Raw genomic sequence first — 23,673 nt, forward strand, 5'->3', positions numbered from 1 at the left:
CCTCACAGATATGGTCAAGTGATTTTTGACTAGCCTGTCAAACTCACACAGCTCGAGCAGAATGATCCATTCAACAAATGGTGCTGAAAAAATTGGACATCCAAGGCTGAAAGAAGGAGAGAGGACCCCTATCTCACACCTTTTCCAAAAATGAACTCAAAATGGATTTTAAAAAAACTAAAAATTAAAGCAAAAACCATAAAACTTCTAGAAGAAATTATTGGAAAATATCTTCAAGACCTGGTTGTAGGTGGTGGATTCTTAAAGGAGATAAGAGAAGGACTAAGTGGACTACTGATGTTTAATGTATGTAGAAGTTTTAATTAGCTTTACTGTAAAAGTGTGGGAATGTATACAGTGGATGGTAACACACAGTAACAGCTAGTTTATAAATGGGGATGTGACTGAAAATGGTAGTCTAGTTATGTAAATGCCAAATGACATTTGGTTGAGAATAATCTAGGAACTGGATAGCAAAGTAAACCAGAAGGTGGTGAGAGTTGTGGTTGATTGCAGATGCAAGAGTGTCCTTTGTGAACTAAAACAAATGTATATCACTGATGCAGGGTGTTGGGAGTGTGGAGAAGCATGGGAAAAATACAGCTGGAGTGACCTATGGACTGTGGTTGGTAGTAATGATACAATGTTCTTGCATCTATGCAAAGGATGTACTATGTTGATACTGAGGCAGTGTGGAGGGGTTGGGCCAAATGTACACTGTGGACATGGCAATGATCAGATGCTATAATTTTGGTTACTATCAATGCAGTGACACACTGGATTGTCATGTATTGATGGAAGGGTGTTTTTTGGGGAGTTCTGCACATATGCATGGTTGTTTTGGGGGTTTACAACTTCTGTCATAAAAAAATATGTTTAAAAGAAAATAGTACTGTGGGTTGGGGGAGGAATGCACCAGGTGTGGGATGGGAACTGTGGTTGGTGGTAGGATTTTGATGGTGTTCTTTCATGGTTTGCGACAAACATCTCATGACGGTGGGGGTTGTTGGTGGGGGGTTGATATGTGGGGCCCCTGTATGCCGTTGTGCATGTTTGCTTTGTGGATTCACAACTTTTTTTTTTTTTTTTTTTGTATTTGTATGGATGTTTTACAACAGTTATTCTGGGTGGTGGGAATCAGGAAAAATATTTTCTTTTCTCTGTAGTTTTGTGGATTGTTTGGTTTTACATTTCTAAGAGCATCCATCTTTTTCATAATGAGAAATACAGCAATGACAGTGATTATGATATATACTGAGAAAATAAAAAGGCTATCCCAGAGAGTGGATGTAGCTCAAGCAGTTGATCACCAGCTTACCATGTACAAGGTCCCAGGTTTGATCCCCGTTAACGCCTGGGGGTAACCTGGTGCAAGAGCCTTGGCTAGGGGCTGGCAGTGGGGAGACATTCCAATGGAAGAATCCACAGAACTGGGTGACTGCCTGGGGTGGCAAAACAGCCCGGAATAGTGCTTCTTGCCGTGCTGTGGGGCGCCATGGCGGCTGCTGAGCCCGAACTTGGGGTTCTCAGCCCACAAACCATTTACAGGCAGTTAGGAGAGGTTCCAGGGCCACTCGTGCCTCCACTGCACCGGAAAGTCCTCTCGTCCTTAATCTGCCAGGCAACCCTGGAAGGGGCTCGGATTCACAACTTTTGCTGTGTACTTAATTGTGTGTGTATGTTCATATATAAATGATATAAAGATAATAATAATTGGATTGGTTAGGGAAAATTACTTTAGTAGTAATATTTTGACAATGTTCTTTAATCATTAGTTAAAAAGGTTTAAAAACAATGCAAGTTATTGGTGGTAGGGTGAGATGTTATATATGTTTGTATGATGTTATAGGTATGTTTTTAAGTTCACAACTACTGTGCATTTGTTATTTTTGTATGTTTATGTATGAGTGATATATTTCAATTTAAAAAGTTTAAAAAAAAAAGACACTGGGCAAGAGCAAAGAAGAATTTGAAAACCTGAATAGAAAAATAACAGAGCTTATGGGAATGAAAGACACACACACAAAAAAAACACACAATAGAGGCAAACAACAGCCTACTTGAAATGATAGAAGAAAGAATAAGTGATACAAGAGTCAGAACACCTAGGCATGAAGAGAGAGAACAGAGAAAGAAATGAATGGAAAAAATTGAGCTCAGAGAGTTGACTGATAACACAAAGCACAATAAGATATGTGTCAAGAGAATTCCAGAAGAAGAACAGAAGAGAAAGGGGACAGAAAGAGTATTTGAGGAAATAATGGCTGAAAATTTCCCAACTCTCATGAAAGAAATGAATTTACTATCCAAGAAGTGCAGTACACCCAATCGAAATAAATCTGAATAGACCCACTCCAAGATACATACCACCCAGAATTTCAAATGCCAAAGATAGAGAGAAAATTCTGAGAGCAGCAAAGGATGAGCAAACCATCACATACAATGGATGCCCAGTAAGAATTCATGTGCATTCCTCATCAGAAACCATAGAGGCAAGAAGACAGTGGTATGATATAATTAAGATACTGAAAGATTGCCAGCCAAGAATTCTTTATTCAGCAAAAGTATCCTTCAAATATAAAGGTGAGTTTAAAATATTCACAAATATATTAAAATGAAACTAAAAGAGTTCATAAGAAAAGAATCCAGCTTTGCAGGAAGCATTAACAGGATCCTTGCAGCCAGAAAGAAAAACACAGAAGAGAGGCTTCAAGGAGAGTGTAAAAGAGAAGAATATCAGAAAGGATAACCAAAAGAGTAAAAACGCAAAAATAAAATATGCTATATGAAAACCAAAGAATAAAATGGTGGAAGTAAATAATGCATTTACAGTAATATCAATGAATGTGAGTGAATTTAACCCTCCAAACAAAAAGATATATGCTAACAGAATGGATAAAAAAACATGAGTTATCCATATGCTGTTTATAAGAGACACACCTTAGATCCAGGGATACAAATTGGCTGAAAGTAAAAAGCTGGGAATAGATATTCCATGCAAATAGTAACCAAAATAGAGCAGGGGTAGCTATACTAATATCAGACAAATCAGACTGTAAATGCAAAAAAGTTATGAGATACAGAAGGCCATTATATATTAATAAAAAGGACAACAGACCAGGAAGAAGTAACAGTCATAAATATCCATGCATCTAACCAGGGTACCCCAAAATACATGAGGCAAACTCTGGAAAAACTGAAAGGAGGAATAGATATTCCTAAAATAATAGTTGGATTCAACAACCACTCACATCAGATAGAACAAATAAGCAGAAGATCAACAAGGAAATAGAGAACTTGAACAAAATGATAAATGAGCTAGATCTAACAGACATACACAGAACACTGCATCCCAAATAGACAAGATATACATTCTTCTCAAGTACTCATGGATGAGAGGAGGAAAAATTACCCAACTCATTTTATGAAGCCAACATTGCCCTAATACCAAAGCCAGATAAAGACACCAAAAGAAAAGAAAATTATAGAACAATCTCTCTAAGGAACACACATGTAAAAATTCTCAAAAAAAAAAAAAATACTTGCCAATAGACTCCAACAGTGTATCAAAAGACATACATCATGACCAAGTGGGATATACTCCTGGAATGCAAGGCTGATTCAAAAAAAGAATATCAATTAATGTAATATACTACATTAACACTTTGAAGGAAGAAAACCTGATGATCATTACAATCAATGCAGAAAAGGCATTCAACAAAATCCAGCATAATTTCTTGATAAATACACTTTGAAAGGTAAGAATAGAATGAAAATTACTCAATATGATAAAGGTCATATATGAAAAACCCACATCCAACATAGTACTCAATGGGGAAAGGTTGAAAACTTTCCCTCTATGATCAAGGAATAAGACAAGGATGTCCACTTCACCACTGTTATTCTTGTACTAGAAGTTTTAGCTAGAACAATTAGACAAGAAAAAAAGATACCCAAATAGGAAAAGAGAAAGTAAAACTCCTAATATTCCCAGACGACAGAATCCTATATTTTAAAAATTCTGAAATGTCTATAACAAAGCTACTTGATCTAATAAACAAATTCAATGAAATGACAAGATACAAGATCAACATACAAAAAAAGTCAGTAATGTTTCTGTACACTAGTATTGAACAATCGAGGAGAAAATCAGGAGAAAAATTCCATTTACAACAGTACAATTTAATGAAAGATGTACAGGGCCCACATTCAGAAAACTACAAAACTCTGCTAAAAGAAATCAAAGAAGACCTAAACAAATGGAAAGACCATGTTCATCGATTGCAAGACTAAATATCACGAAGATGTCAATCCTACCCAAACTGATTTAAAGATTCAATACAATACCAATAAAAATTTCAACAGCCTACTTTACAAAAATATAAAAGGCAATTACCAAAATTATTTGGAATCAAAAGAGCACCCAAATAGCCAAAAAACATCCCAAAAAAGGAGAATGATATGGGAGGACTTTCACTGCCTGACCTTGAAACATATTACAAAGCTACAGTGGTCAAAACAGGGCCATATTGGCATAAAGATAGATATATTGATCTGTGGAATAGACCCAAAATTAGACTCTCAGCCAACTCATTTATGATGAATATATCATGGTCATATTACTGGGACAAAACAGTATCTTCAACAAATGGTCTGGTAGAACTGGATATCCATAATCCGAAAGAATGAAAGAGAACCTCTATCTCACTCCCTACACAAAAATCAATTCAAAATGGATCAAAGACCTAAATGTAAAAGCCAGGACCATAGAACTGTTGGAAGAAAATGTAAGGTAACAGCTTAAAGACCTCATGGTAGGTGGTGGTTTCTTGGACCTTACACTCAAAGTACAACAAAAGAAAAAAATACATAAATTAGACCTCCTCAAAATTAAACACCTTTGTTCCTCAAAGGGCTTTATCAAAAGGGTGTAAAGGCAGCAGACTAAAGGGAAGAAAGTATTTGGAAATCACATATGCTATAAGGGTTTAATATACATAGGATATAAATAGATGCTACAACTCAACAATAAAGACAAAAATGACCTAATTTAAAAATAGGCAATAGACATTCATCGAAAAAAGAAATACAAATGATGAAAAATGCTTGAAAAAAATGTTAACATTATTAGCATTTAGGAAAATGCAAATCCAAGCTACGATGAGACATCATTCACACCTATTAAGTGACCACTATTAAAAAGATGGAAAACTAGAAGTGTTGGAGAGGATGTGGAGAGATAAGAATGCTTGTTCACCTATTTGGAATGTAGAATGGTACAGGTACTGTGGAAGACAGTTTGGAAGTTGCTAAGGAAGTTGAATATAGATTTGTGACATGGCATGACAATACCAGTGCTGGGTATATACCCAGAAGACCTGAGGGCAGTGACACAAACGGACATCTGCACATTGATTTCATAGTGGCATTATTCACAATTGCTGAAAGATGGAAACAATCCAGAAGTCCATCAACACATGAATGAATAAATGAATTATGGTGCATAAATATGATGAAATATTATGCAGCTGTAAAAAGAAATAACGTCATGAAGCACATGTGATCATGGATGAAGCTGGAGGACATTACACTGAAAGAAGCAAGCCAGACACAAAAGGCACTATTATGAACCAAATGATAATGTGTAAACTCATGGAGCTAATAACTAGAATATAGATGACCTGATAATAAAATGACATTAGAGAATGGAAACCAATGGTTAATCTGTGCAGAATTTGTAAAAAACGTTGTTCATAAATCTGTGAAATGGTGAAAGCACAGAATAGTGTTTGCAACTAGCAATGGTAATGTAAGGGTATAACAATGGTTAACAGGGAGAATCTTATTTCATGTAGCTTATTAGACATAAAGCTAAAAAATATAACATGGAACTGTATAGCACAGCAAAACCTGTGAAGTATGAGTAATATTATGTATATGACTGTTTTTCTTTGAAAGTTAACAAATATATGTTAATGTTACAAGGTATTAATACCAGGCAAAAATACAACCAAAGCAAAATGGACAGTGGTATATAGTAACATATTAAGAATCACCCATTAAAGATTAAAATAAGGAAATATGCTAAGTGAAAGAAACTAGACAAAAGGTACTATGTATTGTTTAACTCCATCTATACAAACTATAAATACAAATAAATTAGAGAAACAGAAACAGAATAGCAGCTATGCATGGCAGGGTAAGAATAGAGATATTGAGAGATGATAATTAAGGGGTAGGTTTTTTCCAATTTCTGTTTTATTATTATTGTTCTTGTTGTTGAAATAATAAAAATGCTCTAATAATGATTGAAGTGACGAAAGCACATCTATGTAATTATACTAAAAACCACTGATTGTAGACATTAGATGGATTGTATGATTTATTAAGATGTATAAATAAAATTGACTTAAAAACTTTTAAAAAATTATAAGCCATAGTAAGAAACAGGAAAAGATGGCCCAGTCAAAGGAACAAACCAAAAATCCTGATGAGATACAGGATTTAAGACAACTAATCAATGATAATCACACAGATCTCCTAAATCAATTCAAGGAGTTGAAGGAAAATATGACTAAAGAGATAAAGAATATTAAGAAAACACTGGGTGAACATAAAGAAAATATTGAAAGCCTGCAAAAAAAAAGTAACAAAGTTTAAGGGAATGAAAGGCACAATAGATGAAATTAAGCATACATTAGAGGCATGTAACAGCAGGTTTGAATTGGCAGTTTGAATAAATGAATTGGAGGAATGAGCAACTAAACTTGAAAAGACAGGAGAACAGAAACAGAAAAGACTGGAAAGAATAGACAAGGTCTTAGTTCACTGAATGGCAAAAAAGTGCACAAACATATGTGTTACTGGTGTCCCAGAAGGAGAAAAGAATGGAAAAGGAGCAGAGAGAATATTTGAGGAAATAATGACTTCCCAGCCATTATGAAAGACATTAATATCAATATCCAAGAAGCACAACGCACCTCAAACAGAGTAAATCTGCATAGACCTACTCCAAGACACCTACTCTTCAAAATGAGAAATACCAGAGATAAAGTGAGGATTCTGGAAGCAGCAAGAGAAAAGCAATGCATCACATGCAAGGAAACCACAATATGACTAAATGCTGAAGTGCCAATCTCTCATTAGAAACCATGGAGGCAAGAAGAAAGTAGTATGATGTATTTAAGGTACTGAAAGAGAAAAACTGCCAACCAAGGATTCTTTATCCAGCCAAACTGTCCTTCAAAAATGAGTGTGTTATAAAAGATGAAGAAGGTCACTAAGTAGTAGTAAAAGGGGCAATTCCCCAAGAAGAAATAACTATAAAAAATATTTATACACCTAACCTGGGTGCCCCAAGGTTAGGCATACACTGGTAAAACTGAAAGGAGAAATAGATGTCTCTACAAAAACAGTTGGAGACTTCAAAAGCCCTCCCTCAGCATTTGATATAACATCTGGACAGAGGATAAGTAAGGAAACAGAGAGTTTGAGTAATATAATAAATGAACCATTCCTAAAAGACATTTATACGGCATGACACCCCAAAACAGCAAGATATGCATTATTTTCAAGTGCAAATGGATCCTTCTCCAGGATAGTCCACAAGACAGTTCTCAATAAAGGTAAAATGTTTGCAATTATAAAAAGCACCATCTCTGATCATAATGGAATGAAGCCAGAAATCAGTAACAGACAGAAAAAAGGGAAATCCACAAATATACGGAGACTAAACAACACACTCTTAAATAATCAGTGTGTCCAAGAAGAAATAGCAAGAAAAATCACTAAGTAACTTGAGACAAATGAAAACAGGAACACAACATATCAAAACCTATGGGATACAGCAATGGCAGTTGCTGAGAGAGAAATTTATAGACCTCAATGCTTATATTAAAAAAGAAGAAAAAGCTAAAAATCAAAGATCTAATTGCAAATCTGGAGGAACTAGGAAAAAGAACAGCAAACTAATTCCAAACCCAGCCAAAGGAAAGAAATAATGAAGATCAGAGCAGAAGTAAATGAAATTGAAAACCAAAAAACAACAACAACAAAACAAAACAATGAAGATAATCAACAAACCCAAAAGTTGGCTCTTCGAGAAGATTAACAAAATCAAAAACCCTTAGCTAAACAGACAAAGAAAAAAAGAGAGAAGATGCAAGAAAATAAATCAGAAATGAGAGGGGGGACATTGCTACTGACCACTCAGAAATAAGAGAGATCACAAGAGGATACAATGAACACCTGTATGTCAACAAACTAGAAAATGTAGATGAAAGGGACAAATTCCTAGAAACATATAAACAACCTAATGACCCTAGGAGAAACCAATCTTGAGTAAAGAGATTGAAACCTTCAGAAGAAGCCTCCAAAAAAATGAAAAGCCCAGGACTGTATGGCTTCACAGATGAAATCTACTAATCATTCAAAGATGATCTAAGGCCAATTTTGTTCAAGCTCCAAAAATTGAACAGGAACAAATGCTACCAAACTCATTCTATGAAGTCAATGTCACCCTAATACCAAAACCAGATAAAGATACTAAGAACAAAGAAAACCAAAAAACATTCTCTCTAATGAATATAGAGTCAAAAATCCTCAACAAAGTACTTACAAACAGAATCCAAAAGCACATTGAAAGAAATATGCATCAAGATCAAGTGGGTTTTATTTATCCCAGGTATGCAAGTATGGTTTGACACAAGAAAATCAATTAGTGTAATAAACCATATTAATAGATTGAAGAAGAAATATCACATTTCTTTTCTTTGATACAGAAAAGGCATTTGACAAAATACAGCATCCTTTCTTGATTAAAAAAAACACTCTGAAAATAGGAAAAGAAGGAAGATTTCTCAACATGACAAAGTGCATGTATGAAAAACCTGCAGCTAGCATTGTACTCAACAGTGAGTAATTCAATATTGTTTTTCAATATTGTTTTTCAAAATTGTTCTAGGAGGTCTAGATAGAGCAATGAGGCAAGATAAAGAAATAAAAGTCACACAAATAGGAAAGGAAGAAGTAAAACTTTCAGTATTTGCTGATGATATGAATCTTTGCCTAGGAAATCCCTAAAAATCCACAACAAAGCTGCTAAAACTAATAGACAAGTTCACCAAAGTGGCAGGATACAAGATTAATATGCAAAACTCAGTAGCATTTCTATATACTACTGATGAGCAATCTGAGGTATAAATTAGGAAAAAAATCTATTTATAGTAGTGACTAAAACAAACAAATATTTAATAATAAACTTAACTAAGGACATAAATTACCTATATTCAGAAAACGACAAAACATTGCTAAAAGAAACCAAAGAAGATCTAAATAAATGGAAAAGCATGCTGTGTTGATGGACTGGAAGACTAAATATCATTAAGATGTGAATTCTATCCAAATTGACTTACAGATTTAATGCAATCCCAATAAAACTCCTAACAGCCTTTTTTTACCAAAATGGAAAAGCCAATTATCAAATTTATTTGGAAGGGTAAGGGGCCCTGAATAGCCAAAATGTCTTTAAAAAGAAGAATGAAGTTGGAGGAATCTCACTTTCTGACTGTAAAGCATATTACTTAGCTACAGTGGTCAAAACAACATGGTATTGGTATAAAGATAGACATATTGGGGAGCAGATATGGCTCAAGCATTTGAGTGCCTGCCTCCCACACGAGAGGTCCCAGGTTTGGTTCTGGTGCTTCCTAAAGAAAAAACAAACAATGAGGAAAAAAAACAATGAGCAGGCAACAAGCAAAAAATAAAAAAAAATAAAAAAAATAAAAAAATCAATGAGCAGATGAGTGCAAAAAAACAAGCAGAAACCACAGGCAAACAGACAAGGGAGCCATCTCGGGGAGGGGAGGGGGAAGATAGACTCGGTAACCAGTGGAACAAAATCATGAACTCAGAAATAGACCCTCGCATCTGTGGTCGAGTGATTTTTGACAAGATTGTTAAGACCACCCAGGTGGACCAGACAGTCTATTCAACAAATGATGCTGGGAGAACTGGATATCCATATCCAAAAGAAAGAAAGAGAACCCCTATCTCACACCTTATACAAAAATTATCTCAAAATGAATCAAGGACCTAAAAATAAACTGTTACAACCAGAGTGGGTATAACTCAGTGGTTGAATGGCTGCTTCACATGTACAAGGTCCTGGGTTCATTCCCTGACACCTACTAAAAAATAAAAATAAAATAAAATAAAATAAAAGCTGCAACCATAAAAATTCTAGAAGAAAATTTAGGGAAACCTCTTCAAGATCTTGTGGTAGGCAATAGTTTCTAATATGTTACCAAAGCATGAGCAATGAAAGAAAATAATAAATGGGACCTCCTCAAAATTAAACACTTCTGTTCTTCAAAAGACTTTGTCAAGGAAGTAAAAAGGCAGCCTATCAATGGGAAAAATATTTGGAAACTACATATCCAACAAGGATTTGATATCCATCTTATATAAAGGGATCATAGAACTCAACAATAAAAAGACAAACAACCCTATTTAAAAATGGGCAAAAGATTTGAACAGATATTTTTTCAAAGGGGAAATACAAATAACCAAAAAGCACACGGAAAAATGTTCAACATCACTAGCTACTATGTAAATGCAGGTGCAGATCAAAACTTCAGTGAGATACCATTTCACACCTTATAGAATGGCCATTATAAAACGTGAGTGTGTACTTTCTGTTAGAGGTTTTTTAATGATTAAAATACACATCTAAATAAAATTCCAGTTAGAATTTCTGAAGTACCTATAAGTTACCCAATAGTTTTACTGGGCATGGTTTGAAAATCATTCATTTAGAGAACACTATTTTCTAACCTATGATTCTTTTTTGCTTCCTGTTAAGCAGGGCCTTTCCCAACCAACTCAAACATACTTTCCAATCATATCTGTATGTAAGCCCTCTGTCCTAGCTCAGCTACCTAAACAGAGTGGGTAAGGTCCTGCTTCCCCTCCCTCAATGAGTCACACTCCTCCAAAAGGTCTTCTCTAAACCCTCCAATCCACAGCAATCTCTCCTTCATTTAAATTCCTATAAAGAGTGGATGTGGCTCAAGCTGTTGAGTTCCTGCTTCCCATGAGGGAGATCCCGGGTTCAGTTCCTGGTGCCTCCTAAAAACAAAGGCAAACAACAAGCAAAAAAAACCAACTCAGGGGAGCCAATGTGGCTCAGTGGTTGAGCGCCAGTTTCCCACATAGGAGGTCCTAGGTTCAATCACCAGCCCTGATATCTCAAAAAATAAAATAAAAAATTCCTATACTGGACACAGTCAGTCACATTCATTGGACACATAATTCTACATGCCTGACACAAGGATAGACAAATGTCTGACAATAACTTCTGGAAGAAAGAGAGAGAAGATGAGAGGGAGAATAATAAGAAGGGATCAGGAGAGAGAGGGAGGAAGTCCTCTTTGCCAATTTTTGAGAAGAAAAAGGGTAGAGGAAGAAGTCTCAGTAAATGTGTGATGATTCGTTGTTTTAGGACTGTAACTGGGATTAGAAAGCACAGGGATAAACACGTGGTTGAACAGGTAGGTTAAATTCCAGTCCCAGCCCCTCACTTGGGATCTAACAGATCCGTAAGTGTATTTTAGGTTATTAAATTCTGATCCATTAATTAAAAAGTTATTATTTCACAATAATCTACTAATTGTATTCCTTCCCTTAAATATTTATTGAAAACAAACCTTACTGATTATCTTAAAGTGGTTTTTGTTTGATAATTTTATATTTGACTTTACGGGACATGTTGATTTTCAACTGTCATGTAGTATATTGAATATTAACCTAAATTCCCTGCACATGGCAGTGAGAATATTCCCTTTGGAAATGCATTTTATATACTTTTCATGCAATATCACAGGCAAATTGCCACAGCAAGCCTGTGATACAGGTTCTCTCAGGCCCATTTTACAGATGTGCCTGAGACTTAAAGACATCTAGTCGTTTGTTCAACATCAGAATCAGCATGGGTACTTGTTAAAATGCAGATTACTGGGCCCCACTGTGGTTCCACAGCAAGAGGAATCCTTGGGGATAGAGGCTAGGAGCCCATGTTTTCTTCAAGCACTCCAGTCATCTGGAGTACTTTAAAGTTTGAGAACCCCTGGCTCAACTGATGACATTGCCATGACTGGAAGACAGTGGAAGTGGATATAACAATAACTGGGCTTGAGGCAGTCAAGAAATTATGAGGTAAAATGTGCATGTATCTTCAGCACAGAGACTGGGAAGTAAAGCATTTGGAGTCATTTGAGTTCTGCAATTAGAGGACCACATATAACCACCAAATCTAAGCTTCCAGTACAATGTTGCTCTTTCCTCATCTGTAAAATAAAGGAATTGTACAAGATGATCTGTAAGGTTTCTTCACACTCACACGCCTTGATTTCATGGTTCCTAGATTCTCATCCTGATTTCGTGGTTTGCTAACTATGCAGGGGAATTGAGGGAGGAGGAATAGACATTGATGATTCTTTCCTTGATATTCAACCTATTCAACAGCCTCCCCTAAATGGTTCCTTAGGAACAGAAGGCCCTCTCTTGCTTCCTTCTGCATTTACCAAATAGAAAAGAAAAGTAAAATGGGAGACAGAAGATTAAAGAGGGGGAAAATGGCAGCAAACAGAGATTTTACCATCTGCTATATTTCACTGTGGTGCATTTATATTTCTGCTTCTGAGCTCAGAAGTCTTTGGGGAATGTGTATATTTTGAACAAATTTTATAATAAAGACTGTAAATAAATCCTAAATGCTGCTAGACCTGGAAGTAGATCATTAAACTTTTATAGAATCGACATAAGCTTGGGAACTGACAAATCTCATTTTAAATGCTGAAAATAGCAGCTTCCCAGCAAAGCAAAAAGCTGATGATAGTATGAATTTAATCTTTATTTAGGCCTCACAAACAATATATTTTTAGTAATATTGAAATTCATTGTCACATTTTTTTTACAAACAACCTATTACCAGAATCTGGGGCATTTGATTTTGAATTTTCATATAATACATAAAAACAAAGAATAAACAAGTAAACTAAGAGGATTCTCTGACTACTGCCAGAGCAGTAACTAAACTGAACTCCCAAGATACTCCTCGTGTTTTATCCATGCAAACACCAGCAACCTAACCCAATGGCGAGGTTGAGACCTCTCACACCCCTACCTTCTCTCCCTAGGGCAAAGAATGTTCATTCTCTTCATAATAGATCATCTCTTTCAATAAGTGTGCTATTCTTTCCTTGTGCCCTGCCCTCAGTGACACCTCATCCCATGAAAAATGACTTACAGGTTTTTCATCTCTGGAAACCATTATCACTGACCAGCAGCCCAGTAGAGAGAAGATGGATTGGATTATGAATCCCAACCCCTCTGCAAAACCTATTACAAAGGAAACATACCACACTTCCCTTCCTTTTTCCCCACCAACTACTCAGTTCTCTACTGGTGAGACAAAGGCTAAGTAACTTTTGGTAGCATACCGCAATCAACTTTGTGTGTAAAACTGAGTCACACTTCCAAGGTCTGCCTAAACGGTCTCAACTGCTCTGCTTGGGAATTTTCCAAAGATGGTTCTTGCTCTTCGGAGGCCTTTTTGCTTCAGGGCTGTGTCTACCAAAATCAAGTATTTGTTGGGTTGGTCAGAATTTGGGTGGTCTTGTCCAGGAGCAGAAAGGTCCAGAGTCAGAAGTGAAGCAGTTAAAACAGCCGAAGCATGTTTACTAAGCCATTTGAAGTTGATAGCCCACACGGCCTGGCTTTTTTCTCTATCTTCGTAAACCGCAGTGAATTGATGGAATGACCCGGACTTGATCTTCAGGGCAATATGTCTGATGGCACCGCTGGATTGATAAATTGATTCAAAACTATTACCATGGTGAAAAAGCAATAAGGTCATAAAAATTGCATCAGCTGGCTAAGTAAATCCTGGCATTTCATGACAAGTAATGCAGAAGAATCGCAAGAGGATCTGGGCATGAGGCTGAATGAGTGAGGGAGAAATGACTTTGAAGAGCTCATCATCTCCGATCTATTCTTCCTGCCAGCGATTCATGCCTTCGCATAGTGCCACTTCATTATGGGAAAATAACTGTACACTTCTAGCATATTCCTGGCCTCCCTGACGGCCCCTGGAGGACCCTTAGCTGGTTAATACCTCATCACGGGCTTCATTGAACACTTTAATCTGCACTTGTGTGATCAATAGAATCCTGGTGTAAATTAAAAGGACAATTTCATGTAATCAAGCCTGTTAATGCTCATTTTGAAAACCATTATTTGTGGAAGGCATTTAGAAGAAAATTACAAAGTGACAGGCTGATACACTCTGAGATGAATCGAAAGCAGGCCCTTTTTGTGTGACTGTATACCTGCTTTGGGAGCTGGAAGGGGGGAGCCTTAGTGAATGCATGGGGGGAAGGGAGGGGACACGGAGCCAGGGAAGAGAGAAGCAGCCCACAGGAATATGTGTATGCCCTGCCTGCTTGCTTGCCTTCATGCAGGGAAGAAGAAAATGAAATTTTCCAGTGTTCTATTTCTGTGGCAAATTCAATTACTGTGGGGACTTGTTCAAAGCGGTGTAACTTCCAAGAGGCAGAAATTGAAAACCTGGCAGCTAATGAAATGGCAAATGACTAGGAAGTTCAGACAGGGGCCGTCAGTCAGATCAAACACCTAGAGAAAAATAGCAGCTACCCCCAATGCTTTCCTGGAGCCACTCTCTCAACTGTCCCCTCTTTAGGAGAGACGAGACCTCCTTCCCCCAACATTTTACTCAAGCTGGAATAATAAGTTAACGGCCGCAAGTGTCCGTGGGCCTCTCCACCAGCAACAGAGAGTGATGGTGCGTGAAGCACGGAATGCAAAATGTAACCAGCGTGTTATTTTTTCTAATTCTGGGATGCATGTTGCATATGAATATGCAATATTTATCTACACGATGTCCATGCATTTTCAAAAAGACTGCTACTAGAGATAGAAGAATTCATAGGCATTATATATGGCAGGTAAGAGATTGGAGAGATTTTTAAGAATGCTGATCCCATGTCCCTACCCCCAGGGATTCTGTTTGATTTGTCTAAAGTGGAAACCAGACTTTATATTTTGAGACTCTCCCCAAGTGAGTCTCACTCTTAAACTTTATGAGAAGTAGTGGTATAGAGGGTAGCTTGTAGGCATAAATGTACTAAGTCTTGCCATGGATACCCATAACCATACATTCAAGATTTTAAATGTCATTGAACCTTGTATACCAGTGATATGATCCAAACAGTATTAGATCCTAGCAATGTCACAGATAAGAAATTATGAGACTCAAGAAAAAGTGGTTTGCAAGCATGATACACTGAAACCTAATTGAAAGCACTTATCCCAAGCTGGCCATTGCTGGGACATCACTCATTCCATCTCAAGAGTATGAAAATTCAGTGTTCTGTTCCATTCCCTTCTTGATGTTCATCATAACTCTCCAAAAGAGAAAATCATTTCCATTTGTCATGTGACAAGCATTTCCAGTCAACCCTTATTAAGCTGATATTGGTTTATTCAAAATATGATACACTTTGGACATCCATTCTCTGGGCAACTGAATTTCTTCTACCTCTTTAATAACATTGTCAGATAATCTAAGCATAGCTTATTCAAAATCTGCTTGTTTTTATTTGATTTGATCAATGCCTGCAAGTCAAATAAGCATTTTAATGTATTTAGCCACAAATAATGTCTTCCTTCTCTTTCCTACAATGACAAAATACCACACTCCTCTCTCCTTGTTTTAACATACTGAGGCTGACTTGCTTCTTTCTGCTTCCTTTTTAGGACCCTGCCCCCCAGCCCTACCATCAGCACCTTTAAACAATGCTCCTTTTCTCGCATGAGCTAATCACATCCGTGTCATTTAGTTATTCTATGACTCATGTTCAACTGTTAGTTTGGAGGCCTTTCTATCACCTTCCAAAGCATCCAATCTTTTTAATGATTTCTAGAAATATGAATCATCAAACGTGAAGTTTTTTCCCTTGGACATTATAGAAGTTAGATTCTGAAACTCTGATTTTATAAAATAGTCAAGACCTCAATATACAGGGAAATATTATCTTCAAATGTTTTGTTTGTCCCCAAAACATCAATAGACTATTTACTCTGGCAGAGTTCCTGGCTCTACTCATGTTCTGTATTCCTTTTAAATATAATGCTTTGAGTAGGTATGACAGCTGAAGTACCGAAGTATGAAATTTATAATTATGTCCCTAGCTCTACTTCACTATCAAAATATCAAATTTGCAAAAATTTTCAAAATTGGATAATAAAAAGGATGAAGAAAGCTAAATTCCATCAAAGAGACAGGTAAGGTGGCTATTGCATAAATCTCATATTAAAGTACGCTTATTTTGTTTAATTGTTAAATGTTGAAGTTGCAGAGGAAAAGAAGGTTTGATCCTTTGGAAATCACAAGTCATAAATTTTTTTTAAATCCCCAAATGTGACAGACTGTCTAGCTAATTAATACCCCTTTTTAAAATCAAATAAGGTAAGCATGATAGAGAAAGGATTGAGATGACTAAGGATCCAAAACCATAAATTCTCAAGGGAGCTTTGGCAGAATTGAAATCAGATGCTCGGAGGACCCAAATGCTTGCCTGTCTCATGAGCTTTCTCTTTTAAAGTTAGCCACAAGAAAAATGATGTGCTAGGAACTTGAGGTGATAAAAAAAAATTTTTTTTTTAAAAAGGATCTTTAATAGTGTGAAGCAAAAAGAAATCTTATAGTCCAGAATTCTTCTAGATTTAAAGAGCACAGAGAACTGTAGATAGATTAGATTCAAAGAAAATGAGTGGTACAAGGAAGATAGTAAAGGTTTCATTCCCAATTCCTACAATAAAGAGCAGTATCTTTAACGCTATTCTAAAACCCAAGGTCCTCCTATCACGAGACACCCTATACTGTAGCTGTTTTGTCTTCCTAGAACAATCTTTGGCCACCAGTTTTCCCCCCACCCAACCTGAGACTTTAGGAGGAAATCATCTGTGCCTAAGCATTCTTCTTAGACAGAACTTCCTCCAGGAAACCGTCCCTGGCAAACCCCCTCAAGCCCTCTCTGAGCTCAAATGGCACCCTGTGCTTGCCCAGTCTATCACTCTTTCCTGGTTCTCACTGCTGATTCACTTGTCTTCACAGTGAGTATGGGCTGAATCTAATTTACATACCACTGTAGCCCCAGCACAGTGCTTACCACAAAGCAGGGGTTCAGTAAATTTTTGTTGAATGAATTCAGTCTCCCAGGAGACAGAATATGTGCAGAGAAAAGGTCTATGTATCTCAGAGTTCTATGAGAGAACACGAAAGACTTACTGACCTTCCTCCATTCAGATGCTTATATTCAGTTTACCTTTTGCCCAACTTATTCATTTTCATGTTTTTCTTAGACATAAGAGGTGTTTAAAAAGTCTATTATTTAAGCAAAGCATCTGTTTTTAGTTTTTGATTATGAAATTGAGAAATTTAATTACATGCTAATGAATGTTTTCACACTGTAGAGCCTAAAAATTGAACCTCTCCACTCAAGTATGAGGCCTCACCATTCATGGTAGCAGTTACCCAGATTAACCAGTAGGAAATAATCTGGATGTATGAACCCCCAAACAAAAAATGACTCAAGTCACAGTCTTATTCTTTCTACTTGTAAATTCTTATTTAGGTACCAGATATTTCAATATAGAAGAGAATCAATACTCATTTAGAATTTTTTAAATGCTCCTCTACAAAAAGACTAAAATAATATTTCCCATATACCATTATATCTTAATCCCAGAAGAGTTATTCCATGTACTCTTACACACTCATGGAAAATTCATCAATATACATATTTTAAATGCTTTGAAAGCACAAAAATTAATGAGTCTTTTAAAAAGACTTTAGGGAATGATATTTTATCATAATATAAAAAAGTAATACACTATAGATAACCTCTAACTCACAAGAACATTTTTTTCAAAGGTACATGTCTACATTTGAAATTCAGAATGTATTTATCATAAGATTAAGAGTTTAGTAAGTTTAATTAATAAGTTTAACTTTATATACCAAAAATGCTATAGAAATTCTCCCATCATATTAAACATTTTTTTAATCTTCAAGTATCTTTAGAACTTTATGACAGACAATCTTCGTTGGTTGATTCAACAGTTACTCATGAGCTCCTTCTCTGTTTCCACCATCCACTACAGAGACTAGAAAAATTTAATACTTTCTCCCTCCACCCTTCCAGCTAGGGGTCATCAGGTGACATGGTTACATTCAGTTTCAAGTAAGCAGAAGTCTAGTAGAGAATGTTTCTTCACTGCCACTTCCTTCTTCTTGTTTTGAATTCAGATACAATGCTTCCTAGAGTTATGATAATCTTCTTGTACCCAGGAGACAACAAACACAAAGTAAAATATACCCACCAGAGAAGAAGGATGGAGAGAGCCTGGTTCTGAGATAACACTGAAGAGCATCCAAACCAACACATGCAACCAAATGCCCCCAAGTCTTCTTTTTAAGTGTATTAATAACTATATTGAAATGGCCACCACTGATCAGGTATTCTGTACTTGCAGCCAAAAGATTTCCCAAGGGAGACAAATGCCAACTTGGAATTCTAGAAACTTATGTAGAATTGTGGATTCCTCCTTTCCTTCTGTCTGTTGCATAGTGGCAGTCCAGAGTCCTATTTTCAGAGCTTCTCTCCCTAACTACATTTTCAAAATTACCAGGGGTCTTCAAGTCAGTACATTGAAGTGATAAAGATAAAAGGGGAAAAAAAAGAGGTATTTGCATGCACATTCCAAATGAATTGTAGTAAAAAATTTGAAGGACTGGAGGCTTCTGCCAGTGTAAAATACCTGGAGACTCACAAAATACACAAAGTTTCTAAGACTATCTCATTTTTCCCCATATTTTACAAGAAGTGACCCTCTCAATTCCTTCCTACTCCAAAATGGAATCCAGTCTGTGTTTCACCCTGTCTCTTATTCCTGAAGCAAGTGCTTGGCTCTTTTGACATTTACTAAGAATCTCTACTCTTGATACTGCAAGGGAACAAAAGAGGAAAGATGCCTCCCATTTAGTGTAAAATGGCCCAGACTTTCTGGAAGTCAATTAGGCAAAATGGATCAAAATGCTTAAAAATATTAATATCATCCTGTCAGAAACCTATCAAGAATGCCACCCAGAATGTTGTGCACCTTTAGAAAAATATTCTATAACAGTAAAAAAAAAATGTCCTTGGCATCGTTGTTTATATTAACAAAAAGTTGGAAGCGAATTAAATTCCAAGGATATGTGTAAAATAGTAATCATATTCAAGGATACACAAGGATGTTCACTCTCTCGTTGTGCTAAGTCACTTCCAAGATGGCCCCCAATGACCTGTCTGCTGGTGTTCACATGCTTGTGTATTCTCCCTTTGAGTGAAAACAGGAAATAGCAAATAGAATGTGACAGAGGTGATGGGGTATCAATTCTAATTTAGGTTACAAAAAGCTACTATGAAATGACTACAACTTTGGTAGACCCCTTGAGGCTCTGTAGCTGAGACCCTGAGCCAGGAGTGTCCAGCTAAACCATCCCAGACACCTGATTCCCAGAACCTGAGTTAATAAATGCTTGTTGTTTCAAATCATTAAGTTTTGTGATAATTTGTTATGCCACAATAAATAACAAATACGCATGTGATTTTAACAGGGGAAAATTGGAAACAAACTAAATGCCCAGCAATGGAGAAATAATTACATTATGGTGCATTAATTCAGTGACTATTCAGCAGCCATTAAAAATCATATTTTGAAGAATTTTCAATAATAAGGAAATGTTATTCACATGATCAAGGAGAAAGATGAAGAGCTTGCTATCAGCTTAAATGGTTAAAACTGTGGAGAAACTCCTGGAAATACTTTTTTCTTTCCTATTTTATAAAATATTTCTGAAATCTTCTAAAACTAGATGTATGATTTTTACAATAAGGACAAAGCATCTCCATTCTCTCTTTTTTTTTTTTTTTTTTCCGCTTAGGGTCCAAGAAAAGATAAGGGTCTTCACAGAGAGAAAATGGTGAGTTTCTCTAAGAATCAGAAAAAAATAAGAGATGAAGCTGAAGCCATGAATGAGAAACAAGACAGGACTTTGGGGATGGGGAGATAAGATGGAATTGTGGCTGAGAACTCCACTATGAAGTCCACCCAACAGTTTGTTATCATCATAAGGAGGGAAATGGAAGATGCAGAAATAGCTACTAATATACTCTCCCCTTCTTTATCATTTCACCCCACTATACCAGGTTACCCCCAAATTGGAATTGGGTCATGGAGGGATGAAGAGGAAGGGTCAGGATATAAAATTATCAAAAGCAGCAAATGCACAGATAAAAAGGAAAGAGAAGCAAGAAATGTCAACTAGCTCCCCAAGAGATTCTAATGTGCAGCCAAGATTGAGAATCACTATCTAAACCACTGTGACCCGTCACCACGTGGCCATAATGAGAAGCATGTATGCAGGTACATAGATCTAACTTCAGAGCAATCTACACCTGTACCAGTACATTGAAAAAGAAAGTTGGGTTTTGGGCTGACTGCACGGTCAACTTCAGCAAGCTGATTGGGATGACATGTTCTCTGAATTTTAAAAATCCCCAAACCAAGAACGATGATAACTCCATTCCAAAGCAGTATACCACCTGATGCCATTTTTTAGCACTGCACTTTTTTTTTCCCTCTCACTAAAAATCCTAAGATATATTGAGAGAGCTAGACATTTTCTCTTCCCTTTTATAAAGATACTTTGGTTTGTTTAGCTGAGCATTTCATTTCCCTTCACAATATTTTAACCTCGACTAGATGGCTGCTAAGGGACTGCCTGGAGTGACACCCAGTGGTGATAATGAGACTTGACTGTGGCTCTTTGCTTCCCAAGGGTAGCTCACTCAAAGAGCCTTTCCCATGCCTCAATGGTCTCTTTCAGAACCTTTTTACATTTCCTGTAAGCAAGGATTTTATCCCCAAAAGGTACCCATTTTTAGCAACTAAGTTATTTTGTTCTGTTCAAGGATCTTTATTAATTAATTTGATCAAGCATCTCCACAGTAGCTCCTTGAGCAAACATAATATTATTAGCAAATGGTCAAGATCTTTAACAAGCTAACAAGGTGGCAAACATCTCTACATGAAACAATAGTATAAAATGTCTTCTCTATTGATATTTTCTCAATTTAAATTGTTGCAGAATCTCCTTTCATTATGAACTTTGATGACAACATGCTTGAGAGGAACAACATGTCAGCTCTAACTACCACCAACAGATAGGGATGACAATTTCTTGGTACTTCTGAATATCCTTTGGAGCCTAACCTGTTAGTAAGTTAAAGAATTATCAGGGACCTAGAGTGAGAACCAAAGCAATTTGTGGTATATAACCAAGTAGCCATATATTACAAGGCCCAGAATATTTTGCAAAGGCCCTTTTACCATTCTCCATTTTCCAATGTCTTTCCAGTAACCCTCTCTGGGTTTCCTCCTTTAGTTGTTAGATCTACATTCAGTTTTCCATATACTATTTCCATAGTGCCTAACCTCCTGATGGCTATGAAAGCAAAGAGTTATTTCTTGTCAGTAAGAAAAATAAGTAAGACCAAATCATTAAGTATTGTTAGAAATGAGAAGATAGAACAGTTAGTTACAAATGAGAAACTCCACTTAGTGGGGTAAGTATCTTTACCTTTCTGTCAGACAGAGGTATTTAAAAACCAGAAATGATAGTTATTATTTCAAAGCCCCTGTATTAAGAATACTCCAAGGGAAGCAGAAGCGGCTCTAGCAGTTGAGTGCCTGCTTACCACATGGAAGGTCCTGGGCTTGGTTCCTGGTGCCTTCTAAAAACAAACAGGCGAACAACAAACAACAAGCAAACAAACAGAAAACCAACCAAAGGGAGCTGATGTAGATCAATGGTTGAGCACCTCCTTCCCAATTATTAGGTCCTGGGTTCAATCCCTGGCCCCTGTACATCAAAATAAAAAGAATATTCCAAAATGGAATTCCAAGATTGCAAGATCAAGTTGGCCCAATCAGTTGATTGTCTGATTAGCCATGTTTGTCATGCCACAAGCATGGATGAGGCTTCATGTTGTCCTCTCTAATTGGAGTTCTTTATAAAAAGTCTTCTGAGGAGAACCAGTCAATATACAGGTTGATGTTCCCAAAGGACAATGTTAATTTGAGATTAAAACACCCACTTGAGGAAGCAGGTATAGCTTAATGATTCCCATGTACAAGGTCCTGCGTTCAGTCTTCAGTACACACAAATACACACACACACAGAACACTTTAGACAGAACAGCCCTGAAAGCGAGCACACTCAGAAAGGGAGAGTATCCCAAGCTTCCACCTCAGAACTGGTTTTGAATCCCCATCCACCGCTTACTAGGTAAGTGATCTTGAGCAAGATATTTAATCTCTCCAAGCCTCAGTTCACATCTGTAAAATGTAAATAATTCTCACCTAAGCCCATCAGTTTGTTGGAAGATCTAAATGAGGTAATATATGTAAAATGCCTACTCAAGCACTTCATGTATAGTAATTGCTCACTAATGTTAGTCATTATTATTAAAAGAAAATCTGGGGAAGGGGCTGTGGCTCAAACAGTTGGGCTCCCATCTACCATATGGGAGGCCCTGGGTCGCCATGCAGGGACCTCCTTGTGAAGGCAAGCTCGCCCACAGGCTGCGGAGAGCTGCCGGGTGGCAAGCATGGCTGAAAGTCGACTCAGCAAGGTGACGCAACAAAAAGGGAGACAAGTTAAAAAACACAGAAGAGCCCGCAGCAAATGGACACAAAGAGCAGGCAGCAAGCAAGCCACAAGGTTTTGGGGCGGGGGGGGGGTGGAGATTAAAAAAAAAAGAAAGAAAGAAAATCTAGGCTATTTAAACCTTTAAGTAAGTGAACCTCATGTCAACATATTCCACTTAAGAAAGAACACAAACCTTTCCTAGGTTCAGGGAACTCCCCTGTAATTTTGCAGTAGAATCAGAATGAGAAGGAAAAAAAACTGTATATGAACACCAAACCAAATAAATTATTTTCTCTTCAGCTGAAGGGAGAGAAAAACATCAGAAATCTAGTAGTTTTGACAGCCTCCTGATAATATGTTCCATGGAGCAAGCTGTAAGGCTGTGTGCGTGCAAATAGAGAATGTCCCCCTCATCAATGTCTGCATCAGGGTCTCTTATCAATGAGAACCGAAAGTCTCAAGATTCCATTAGCCCAGCGCTATCAAGGTATTGATGAGGCTGTGGGAAGAGTTGTCCTTTATTTTAAGCTGCCTAGACACGCTTTCCTGATGGGGAAAGCGGTCTGCCATGCCCTCTGCATGCTTAAGTGTTGTAAGAAATACAGGGAGGGGGGACTGATACCATTAAACCAATTTTATCTTAGCCAAAGGACTGCATCACATGTCTGAGATCAATATGACTCACAAGATATATAGGTGGTTGATAGAGAGTAAGTTATCTTTAGTAAATTAAGGTAGGAGGTGATGTGATTGGGAATGGGGTGGAGGCACACTCTCTTTTGAAAGATTAAGCTTGAAACTTCCCTAGGTAATTTGACACATCTCCAAAAAAA

This window comes from Dasypus novemcinctus, chromosome 1 (assembly GCF_030445035.2).
Source record: "Dasypus novemcinctus isolate mDasNov1 chromosome 1, mDasNov1.1.hap2, whole genome shotgun sequence".
NCBI classification, from domain to species: domain Eukaryota; kingdom Metazoa; phylum Chordata; class Mammalia; order Cingulata; family Dasypodidae; genus Dasypus; species Dasypus novemcinctus.